This window comes from Salmo salar, unplaced genomic scaffold (assembly GCF_905237065.1).
Source record: "Salmo salar unplaced genomic scaffold, Ssal_v3.1, whole genome shotgun sequence".
NCBI lineage: Eukaryota > Metazoa > Chordata > Actinopteri > Salmoniformes > Salmonidae > Salmo > Salmo salar.
In genome coordinates, this window is record NW_025548112.1 from 468263 (window position 1) to 480863 (window position 12601).

General features: G+C 44.9%; 1 pseudogene; it reads right to left on the reverse strand.

Moving 5' to 3' along the window:
• Window positions 1-5159: 5159 nt before the first annotated feature.
• Window positions 5160-12043, reverse strand: LOC123732679 (E3 ubiquitin/ISG15 ligase TRIM25-like; annotated as a pseudogene).
• Between the last annotated feature and the right edge of the window lie 558 nt (window positions 12044-12601).

Consider the following 12601-nt stretch of genomic DNA (forward strand, 5'->3'; position numbering starts at 1 on the left):
CTAATCCTACCCAGTAACTAGAATATGCATATACTTATTATATATGGATAGAAAACACTCTAAAGTTTCCAAAACTGTTTGAATGGTGTCTGTGAGTATAACAGAACTCATTTGGCAGGCAAAACCCTGAGACATTTTCTGACAGGAAGTGGATACCTGATGTGTTGTATTGACTTTAAACCTATCCCATTGAAAAACACAGGGGTTTAGGAATATTTTGGCACTTCCTATTGCTTCCACTAGATGTCACCAGCCTTTACAAAGTGTTTTGAGTCTTCTGGAGGGAGATCTGACCGAACAAGAGCCATGGAAAGATGATGTCCCATTAGACACCTGGCGCGCGAGTTCATGTTGGGTACCCTCATTCCAATACGTTATAAAAGAGTATGCATTCGTCCACCTTGAATATTATTCATGTTCTGGTTAAAAAGGCCCTAATGATTTATGCTATACAACGTTTGACATGTTTGAACGAACGGAAATATATTTTTCCCCTCGTTCATGACGAGAAGTCCGGCTGGCTTACATCATGTGCTAACGAGACGGAGATTTTTGGACATAAATGATGAGCTTTTTTGAACAAAACTACATTCGTTATGGACCTGTGATACCTGGAAGTGACATCTGATGAAGAGAATCAAAGGTAATGGATTATTTACATAGTATTTTCGATTTTAGATCTCCCCAACATGACGTCTAGTCTGTATCGCAACGCGTATTTTTCTGGGCGCAGTGCTCAGATTATTGCAAAGTGTGATTTCCCAGTAAGGTTATTTTTAAATCTGGCAAGTTGATTGCGTTCAAGAGATGTAAATCTATAATTCTTTAAATGACAATATAATATTTTACCAATGTTTTCTAATTTTAATTATTTAATTTGTTACGCTGACTTGACTGCCGGTTATTGGAGGGAAACGATTTCCTCAACATCAATGCCATAGTAAAACGCTGTTTTTGGATATAAATATGAACTTGATAGAACTAAAAATGCATGCATTGTCTAACATAATGTCCTAGGAGTGTCATCTGATGGAGATTGTAAAAGGTTAGTGCATCATTTTAGCTGGTTTTATGGTTTTGGTGACCCTGTCTTTGACTTGACAAAACATTACACACAACTCTTGTAAATGTACTGTCCTAACATACTCTAAATTTATGCTTTCGCCGTAAAACCTTTTTGAAATCGTAAGACGTGGTTAGATTAAGGAGATGTTTATCTTTCAAATGGTGTAAAATAGTTGTATATTTGAAAAATTTGAATTTTGACATTTATTTGGATTCAAATTTGCCGCTCTTGAAATGCACCTGCTGTTGATGGAGTGCACCACGGGTGGCACGCTAGCGTCCCACCTAGCCCCAAGAGGTTAACCAGCTCAGCTATAGACTACACCAGCATGACTAGTATCTATGTGGACCCTACTACAGTTTAACCAGCTCAGCTATAGACTACACCAGCATGACTAGTATCTATGTGGACCCTACTACAGTTTAACCAGCTCAGCTATAGACTACACCAGCATGACTAGTATCTATGTGGACCCTACTACAGTTTAACCAGCTCAGCTATAGACTACACCAGCATGACTAGTATCTATGTGGACCCTACTACAGTTTAACCAGCTCAGCTATAGACTACACCAGCATGACTAGTATCTATGTGGACTCTACTACAGTTTAACCAGCTCAGCTATAGACTACACCAGCATGACTACTATCTATGTGGACCCTACTACAGTTTAACCAGCTCAGCTATAGACTACACCAGCATGACTAGTATCTATGTGGACCCTACTACAGTTTAACCAGCTCAGCAGTACCATAGAGATTAAACCCAGGATAGAGGGGCTGAGTGAATGAGGTCTGGACTCTGTGGAGGAGGGTCATTGTGTCAGAGACACTGTAGAAGGACAGAGTACCTGCCTTGTGATCCAGGTACACTCCTACTCTGGAGGACTGAGGGCCTGATACTTTAGTCTCAACATTATTGTGTCTGAAATAATAACCATCACTATAGTACTGTAAACTCCAGGACTTGTTATTGTATCCAAATATATTACCTGTCACTGTTCTGCTGATGTCTTTATATGAGACTGCTGTATCAACATCCCCACTCCACTCCACCTCCCAGTAACAGCGTCCAGACAGACCCTCTCTACACAGAACCTGCCACTCGTTGGTGAATCTGTCTGGATGGTCAGGATATGGTTGGTCTTGGCCTGTATAGGTCACCTTTCTGTTCCCTTCAGACAGAGAGAGGTCTGTGTTTGCTGTGTTTGGGTCCAGTGTGAGCTGACAGGAATCTGGGAGAAGAGCAGAGACCAATGAGGGGAGTCAGAACAATAAGTTAAGTCAGATACTGTATCTACCCTGTCTTTGATTAGAGCACAGCAGAGATCAAATCAGAGAAATATGAGGAGTCAGATAGATACCCAGTCTTTGATTAGATCTACTATTGCTATATATTTCTAGAGGGATTGTTAGGAGTGGCAGTAAAAAGAGACTGTTAGTTACTTCACAATAAAGAGACTCACATTGTAACAACTGTTCTCTGGTCTTGGGCTCTGGAGGCAGAACAAACTCCACTATATTCACTACAGACACACAAACACATTGACAGAGAGAGGGAATGTTATCATCATACCATATTCCACATGTATATGACTAGTAGGGAACTTTCAATGGTCTAAAGTTGATGTTCTGATTGTTTTCAACACACCTGTAGTGGAGATCTTGGTCCATTCTCCTTTAAGGAAGTCTTCTAGTTTCTCTCTCAGTTCAGACACAGTCTTACTCACATCTCCAAAGTACTGAAGAGGACGGACAACGATGCTGGGTAAGTCTGAAGATACACTGATACTGGAGAGAGACTGATAACTCTGGAGAGAGAGAGAGACAGAGACAGAGAGAGACAGAGAAAGACAGAGAGAGAGAGAGAGACAGAGAGAGAGAGAGACAGAGAGAGAGACAGAGGGAGACAGAGAGAGGGACAGAGGGACAGAGAGAGAGAGAGAGAGAGAGAGAGACAGACAGACAGATAGAGACAGATAGAGACAGGGAAAGACAGAGAGAGACAGAGACAGAGAGAGAGAGAGACAGAGAGAGAGAGAGACAGAGAAAGACAGAGAGAGAGAAAGAGGAACAGAAAGAGAGAGACAGGAACAGAGAGAGAGAGAGACAGAGGAACAGAGAGAGAGAGAGACAGAGGAACAGAGAGAGAGACAGAGGAACAGAGAGAGAGACAGAGGAACAGAGAGAGAGACAGGAACAGAGAGAGAGAGACACCGAGAGAGGGGGACACAGAGACCCAGAGAGAGGGGGACACAGAGAGAGGGACCCAGAGAGAGGGACACCGAGAGAGACAGAGAGACACAGAGGGACACAGAGGGCCAGAGAGAGAGAGGGACAGAGAGACCCAGAGAGAGGGGGGGACACAGACAGAGGGACAGGGGGACACAGACAGAGGGACAGGGGGACACAGACAGAGGGACAGGGGGACACAGACAGAGGGACAGGGGGACACAGAAAGCGGGACACAGAGAGAGGGACACAGAGAGAGGGACACAGAGAGAGAGGGGGACAGAGAGAGAGGGGGACAGAGAGAGAGGGGGGGGACAGAGAGAGAGAGAGAGGGGGACAGAGAGAGAGAGAGAGAGGGGGACAGAGAGAGAGAGAGGGGGACAGAGAGAGAGAGAGGGGGACAGAGAGAGAGAGAGGGGGACAGAGAGAGAGAGAGGGACAGAGAGAGAGAGAGGGGGACAGAGAGAGAGAGAGGGGGACAGAGAGAGAGAGAGGGGGACAGAGAGAGAGAGAGGGGAACAGAGAGAGAGAGAGGGAGGGGGACAGAGAGAGAGAGAGGGGGACAGAGAGAGAGAGAGAGGGACAGAGAGAGAGAGGGGGACAGAGAGAGAGAGGGGGACAGAGAGAGAGAGAGAGAGAGAGAGAGAGAGAGAGAGAGAGAGATAGGGGACAGAGAGAGAGAGAGAGAGAGAGAGAGAGGGGGACAGAGAGAGAGAGAGAGAGAGAGATAGGGGACAGAGAGAGAGAGAGAGAGAGAGAGAGGGGGACAGAGAGAGAGAGAGCGAGAGAGAGAGAGAGAGAGGGGGACAGAGAGAGAGAGAGAGGGGGGGACAGAGAGAGAGAGAGAGAGAGAGGGGGACAGAGAGAGAGAGAGAGAGGGGGGACAGAGAGAGAGAGAGAGAGAGAGAGAGAGGGGGACAGAGAGAGAGAGAGAGAGAGAGGGGGACAGAGAGAGAGAGAGAGAGGGACGGAGAGAGAGACAGAGAGAGAGACAGAGAGAGAGACAGAGAGAGAGAGAGAGAGAGAGAGAGGGACAGAGAGAGAGAGAGAGAGATGGACAGAAAGAGAGAGAGAGAGAGAGAGGGAGAGAGAGAGGGACAGACAGAGATAGAGAGAGAGAGAGAGAGAGAGAGAGAGAGAGAGAGAGAGAGAGAGAGGGACAGAGAGAGAGAGAGGGACAGAGAGAGAGAGGGACAGAGAGAGAGAGGGACAGAGAGAGAGAGGGACAGAGAGAGAGAGGGACAGAGAGAGAGAGGGACAGAGAGAGAGGGGGACAGAGAGAGAGAGGGGGACAGAGAGAGAGGGGGACAGAGAGAGAGAGACAGAGAGAGAGACAGAGAGAGAGAGAGAGAGAGAGAGAGAGAGAGAGAGAGGGGGGACAGAGAGAGAGAGAGAGAGAGAAGGACAGAGAGAGAGAGGGACAGAGAGAGAGAGAAGGACAGAGAGAGAGAGAAGGACAGAGAGAGAGAAGGACAGAGAGAGAGAAGGACAGAGAGAGAGAAGGACAGAGAGAGAGGGGGGGACACAGAGAGAGCGACAGAGGGACACAGAGAGAGAGGGACAGAGAGAGAGAGGGACAGAGAGGACAACATAATGATTGAGATGAATAGTTTCACATGAAGTTAATTTCATATCACATGTAACAAGACAGTTTAGTTACCTGGAGGAAATGGATGTGATCCTCTGTGTGTGAGAGCTGCTCCAGCTCAGTGCTTCTCTTCCTCAGCTCAGCTATCTCCTGCTTCAGTTGCTCCAGGACTCCTTCAGCTTCACTCACTTGAGCCTTCTCTTGGGCTGTGATCAGCTCCTTCACCTCAGAGCTCCTTCTCTCAATGGAGCGGATCAGCTCAGTAAAGATCTGATCACTGTCCTCCACTGCTGCCTGTGCAGAGCACTGTTGAGAGAGAGAGAGAGAGAGAGAGAGAGAGAGAGAGAGAGAGAGAGAGAGAGAGAGAGAGAGAGAGAGAGAGAGAGAGAGAGAGAGAGAGAGAGAGAGAGAGAGAGAGAGAGAGAGAGAGAGAGAGAGAGAGAGAGAGAGAGAGAGAGAGAGAGAGAGAGAGAGAGATAGCAGTTAGTTAATAGTATCTCTACTTGCAAATTCATCTTCTGCACATCTATCACTCCAGTGTTTAATTGCTAAATTGTAATTATTTCGCCACCACGGCCTATTTATTAACTTACCTCCTTTATATTACCTCATTTGCACAACTGTATATAGACTTTTCTATTGTGTTATTGACTGTACGTTTGTTTATTCCATGTGTAACTCTGTGTTGTTGTTTGTGTCACACTGCTTTGCTTTATCTTGGCCAGGTCGCAGTTGTAAATGAGAACTTGTTCTCAACTTGCCCACCTGGTTAAATAAAGGTTTCATTAAAAAGTCTGGCAATAACTTAACTTTTCATTAATTAGACAGACTCCTCTAAATAATAAATATAATAAAATAACAAAAAAAAACAGTTAAATGCTAAGTACTATACATAGGTTTTATTTAAAAAATAACAATAGAACCTATTTAGTACTATAATGGTATTTACTAACATAATATTATTACTATAATAGTTTCTAAAGGGGTTCTAGGCTACCCTACCCTAGAATTAGGGTTCAGGATAAAACAGGTTATACGTAGGGTTAGAGTTTCTGTACAGCACTTTGTGACATCTGCTGATGTAAAAAGGTCTTTATAAATACGTTAGATTGATTGTTAGGTTCAGGGTATTTAAAGAGATAAACTGTATGGGTTTATATCTCTCTTGCTCCTCCCTGTGGTCTTCTGTGGGAACTACATACCTCATTCACCACACTTGATAGGCTCATAATCTGAGGTAGCAACTGAGTCAGAGCTACAAATCAATGATCTCCACCTATCCATTAGGTTTACAACTCAGTGAACCTGCGCAGCATTCTCTCTATTTGATGTCTACGAACCAACAGATTTCAACACATATCAAATGACCAGTTACCATTATTAGTAGCTGTAACCTAGTTAATAATAAGTTACCTGATGTAAACCTACAAGGTTAGTTAATAATAAGTTACCTGAGGTAAACCTACAAGGATAGTTAATAATAAGTTACCTGAGGTAAACCTACAAGGATAGTTAATAATAAGTTACCTGAGGTAAACCTACAAGGATAGTTAGTAATAAGTTACCTGAGGTAAACCTACAAGGATAGTTAATAAGTTACCTGAGGTAAACCTACAAGGTTAACGCGGGCAGGAAGAGAATTACTTCAAAACCACAGCAAACAGCTGGGACATATAGTAATATTATATATATATAATATTATATCACTGGGCTCCTCTGTGCTAACAAACCCTGTGTACCACCCCTCCCCTGTTTAACCTTGAATTTCGTTCAGAAAACACTTCCACATTTAGCAAAACGAACCAACTCTTAATGGATCTGTTCGGTGGTAATAAACGGAGGCAGATTAGACACCACTACTCTTGTCGAAATCAGCACCAACACAACCCCTCACATAAATCATACTGGTAACTAGCCGGGCAACAAGACTCACCTTTTACATTACCACAACCACCGCCTTGTTCATTCTGGAAACAGAGTGTATATGTTCCTCTCCCACCTGTTCACCGACCAGGATCAATAATTCCTCCACACCATTCTCCACAACGCACCTGAAGAGACAGCGTTTCTTCTCCACTCGGTTGAGGACATCAAACTACCCTACTCCCTCCTCAACTCTAACCGATAAACAGCGGAAACCGATAAACAAACCCTCCCACCATGACAAAATACATTTGGAAAATAGGCAAAAGAATAGCTGCACTCTTTACGAACGACAAAACCTCACGTTACCAACTTCTTCTTCTTCTATGGTATAATGGAGGTCCTCAAACCAACGTTAAAGGAGCGTGGCGCCTCCTACTGTGCTGGAGTGTGTTCAATCACGGTTTACACCATTTCTAAATCCTCCTACCTAACTCAGTACTTCTGAGAAAATAAAAAAGATCCCTACTAACTTCTAATAGACCCTCCCCCATCCCCCAAATCTAAATGTCCTAAACACAATCGAGGAAACACCACCTCTTCCTTCCTAATCTGAGTCCCATCTCACATCCCTTGTGCTCAGAGTCCCATCTCTTCTGCCACACATCTATCAAAATGTCTCTGATCTCACATTTGTCCTCACCTCTACCCAGTGGAACATTAATATATATTATATCTTGTTTTAAAGTTATTTTAGCTAACTAGTCTACAATTTCATTCCATTCCACACCTGAATGTGCTGGGACTCAGCAGAATCTCACTACTAGACCCATTCTCTCAATTCTCCATAATAACATTAATACCTCCAATAGTAGGTCACTCCTAATAGATTTACCAGATGATAAACTATTCAATGCAGACAGAGAATCTGAGGATACTATAATTCTAACAGGTTGTTCGTCCTCCACCCACTGGAGGACAACTATTATCACCAACAGTTCAACTGAGTACACTGACAGTTCATCTGTTAGTCTTCTACATATCTGCACATCACATTCAGGAAGGTAAACACCTGCTCCTGTGGGCCCACTATCTGGGCCCTTGGATCCATCTGTGAAAAGAGGTAAAAAAGCATAACAACTTCTACCAATGTAATTGTCAACCAGTTTCCCTTTATCACTGACTTCTGACCCAATCTTTCCTTTTGTCTACCAAGGTTAGATCAACAACAGGATCTGGGAGTAACCATGGAGGAACATCCCCTATCACCACAGAAAGGGCCAACCTCCAACTCCCTGAAACTACTCTCATCAGCAAGCTTTCCAACTGTCCAACCAAAACCACTGCCTTGTCTACTAGTATATTCCCAACAGTCATCTAGAACAGTAGCAGTGGGATGCTCAACCTCACAGCCTTTCAACCCAATAAGCTAATGACAATTTATTACGTCGTATATCCAAAGGCATCTCACCTGCCTCAACTGGACTATAATATAAATACATGATATTATGGGATACAAAATGGGAAAAGGGGAAATTATGATAACACTAAAAAACACCCTTCTAACTAACCCTACACTCATTAAAACCCACTACCCCATTCCACTACTTTGACCCTATCTGCTCCTGCACCAGGCCAACTAACCCTACACTCATTAAAACCCACTACCCCATTCCACTACTTTGACCCTATCTGCTCCTGCACCAGGCCAACTAACCCTACACTCATTAAAACCCACTACCCCATTCCACTACTTTGACCCTATCTGCTCCTGCACCAGGCCAACTAACCCTACACTCATTAAAACCCAAAACCCCATTCCACTACTTTGACCCCATCTGCTCCTGCACCAGGCCAACTAACCCTACACTCATTAAAGCCCACTACCCCATTCCACTACTTTGACCCCATCTGCTCCTGCACCAGGCCAACTAACCCTACACTCATTAAAACCCACTACCCCATTCCACTACTTTGACCCTATATGCTCCTGCACCAGGCCAACTAACCCTACACTCATTAAAACCCACTACCCCCATTCCACTACTTTGACCCTATCTGCTCCTGCACCAGGCCAACTAACCCTACACTCATTAAAACCCACTACCCCATTCCACTACTTTGACCCTATCTGCTCCTGCACCAGGCCAACTAACCCTACACTCATTAAAACCCACTATCCCATTCCACTACTTTGACCCTATCTGCTCCTGCACCAGGCCAACTAACCCTACACTCATTAAAACCCACTACCCCATTCCACTACTTTGACCCTATCTGCTCCTGCACCAGGCCAACTAACCCTACACTCATTAAAACCCACTACCCCATTCCACTACTTTGACCCTATCTGCTCCTGCACCAGGCCAACTAACCCTACACTCATTAAAACCCACTACCCCATTCCACTACTTTGACCCTATCTGCTCCTGCACCAGGCCAACTAACCCTACACTCATTAAAACCCACTACCCCATTCCACTACTTTGACCCTATCTGCTCCTGCACCAGGCCAACTAACCCTACACTCATTAAAACCCACTACCCCATTACACTACTTTGACCCCATCTGCTCCTGCACCAGGCCAACTAACCCTACACTCATTAAAGCCCACTACCCCATTCCACTACTTTGACCCCATCTGCTCCTGCACCAGGCCAACTAACCCTACACTCATTAAAACCCACTACCCCATTCCACTACTTTGACCCTATATGCTCCTGCACCAGGCCAACTAACCCTACACTCATTAAAACCCACTACCCCCATTCCACTACTTTGACCCTATCTGCTCCTGCACCAGGCCAACTAACCCTACACTCATTAAAACCCACTACCCCATTCCACTACTTTGACCCTATCTGCTCCTGCACCAGGCCAACTAACCCTACACTCATTAAAACCCACTATCCCATTCCACTACTTTGACCCTATCTGCTCCTGCACCAGGCCAACTAACCCTACACTCATTAAAACCCACTACCCCATTCCACTACTTTGACCCTATCTGCTCCTGCACCAGGCCAACTAACCCTCCACTCATTAAAACCCACTACCCCATTCCACTACTTTGACCCTATCTGCTCCTGCACCAGGCCAACTAACCCTCCACTCATTAAAACCCACTACCCCATTCCACTACTTTGACCCTATCTGCTCCTGCACCAGGCCAACTAACCCTACACTCATTAAAACCCACTACCCCATTCCACTACATTGACCCTATCTGCTCCTGCACCAGGCCAACTAACCCTACACTCATTAAAACCCACTACCCCCATTCCACTACTTTGACCCTATCTGCTCCTGCACCAGGCCAACTAACCCTACACTCATTAAAACCCACTACCCCCATTCCACTACTTTGACCCTATCTGCTCCTGCACCAGGCCAACTAACCCTACACTCATTAAAACCCACTACCCCCATTCCACTACTTTGACCCTATCTGCTCCTGCACCAGGCCAACTAACCCTACACTCATTAAAACCCACTACCCCCATTCCACTACTTTGACCCTATCTGCTCCTGCACCAGGCCAACTAACCCTACACTCATTAAAACCCACTACCCCCATTCCACTACTTTGACCCTATCTGCTCCTGCACCAGGCCAACTAACCCTACACTCATTAAAACCCACTACCCCCATTCCACTACTTTGACCCTATCTGCAGGATAGGCCTGGGAGGACAGGACACCACCACTCAACACACCCTGGAACTCTTCTGAAGTCAAATCTAGTATGACCAAATACTTCTCTGCAGCTGCCACCAAAACATATTTTTTTTCTGTGATTTACATTCCATTTCTGCAGTACAGTTGATAACCATTTGCTATGAACACTAAGAAGCCAACCTTACTGAAGCATATATCACTGGTTGGCCCATCCCTCTGTGCTGTCACAGATCTACTACTCACAGGGATCCTCTCAGGATCCCTCAGCCTTGACCCATCCTCCTTTACTTTCTTCACTGCCTCAGCAGTGACAACCTGTTCCCAACAGTGGGGTCAGTGGGATTGGATAGGGGCCCCTCTACCTCTCTCTCTCTCTCTCTCTGACTGGAGGAGACAGGTGAAATGGTGTGTCTCCTCTGGTCAACAATACTCACCTTGAGAGACTCCACAGCCTGTTGGAGCTCCTTCAGCTCATTCTCTCTCTCCTGGAATCTCTGCTGGACCTTCTGCTGACTCATCCCCAGCTGCCTCTGTGGAGAATCACTCTTCAATGAGCTATCAAGCTTTATTAGTCCAGTAGATCAATAGTATAGTAATGTGACATAGGGCCCATAGAGAGGAAGGTCTAAAAAATGGATGGTCCATTTACTAAATGATATTTATTTGTTGCTATGTGAATGATTATAGTTTTTATGGTAGGACTACATGTATCAACAGGTTGAGACTGAACTTTGGACTCATAAAAGGCCATTCAGAATGATAATAGTGTTTGACATTATAAAATGGTGATACATCTGGAGAATCTGGGTTAACATATCTATATACTCAAGGTTTGTGTTCATATTTGTTCTGCTGAGGATCCATTTCATTTCAATGATCTCATATTCAAACAGCCTTAGTTCCTACTGTATCTTTAATTCTTTGTTTATCAGACAGTCACCAACAAGTTGTTCTGGTCTTACCTGTTTCTCAGTCCTCTCTGCTGCAGCTGACACTGTATCATGGCCTTTATGTTCGTCCATTGTACACATCAGACAGATACACTGCTGATCGGTACGACAGTAAACCTCCAGCAGTTTGTCATGATGAGAGCAGATCTTCTCCTGTAGTTGTGCGGTGGCTTTGACCAGCTTGTGCCTCTTCAAAGCAGGAAATTCGTAGTGAGATTGGAGGTGAGTCTCACAGTAAGAGGCCAGACACGCCAGACAGGACATGAGGGCTTTCTGCTTTCTGGTCCCAGTGCAGAAATCACACGCCACATCTCTAGGTCCAGCATAGCACAGAGCAGGAGGGGGAGCAGCCTGGAGTCCTGTCTTCTTCAGTTTCTCCACCACCTCAGCCAACATGTTATTTTTACTCAGCGTCGGCCTCGGACTGAAGGTCTGTCTGCACTGAGGACAGCTATAGACCCCTTTCAGAACATCCTGATCCCAGCAGCCCTCAACACAGATTCTACAGTAACTGTGCCCACAGGCAGTAGTGACCGGCTCCTTCAGTAGATCCAGACAGACAGAACAACAGAACTGGTCCTGGTCCAGCAGAACTCCCTGTTGAGCCATTTGGACGGTTGTTCACTCTCACACAGACAGACGACACAGAGACTCAGATCAGTTTCGTTTCCTCAGAAGACAGTTTGTGAAGGGGGATGGATTTCCTGGTTCTGCCAGAGGGGTGGGGTTAGAGGGAGGGAGGGAGGGGTTAGAGGGAGGGAGGAAGAGAGAGAGGAACTGCATGCAACAGCAAGAGGGAGACAAATAGTCTTGTTCCAATGTTAGAGCCCTTAACATGGAACAAATGACATAATGAATCTTAAAATGTGAGTTGTTAGAATATATGAAGGGTAACAGTTTTCTATGAAGTACGTATGTATCATTATTTTAATCACCTTTATAATGCCTTATAAATCAATAAGTCCTGAGGAGGTGTGATATATGGTTATTATACAGTACCGCGGCTAAGGGCTGTTCTTAGACAAGACACAACACGGATTGAGAATTATCTAACACTTTCAACAATACAATCACATTTTATTTTATTGGTTACATACACATATTTATCAGTTGTTATTGTGGGTGAAGTGAAATGCTTGTGTTCCTGGTTCCAACAGTGCAGTAATATCTAACAATGCTTGTGTTCCCAGCTCCAACAGTGCAGTAATATCTAACAATGCTTGTG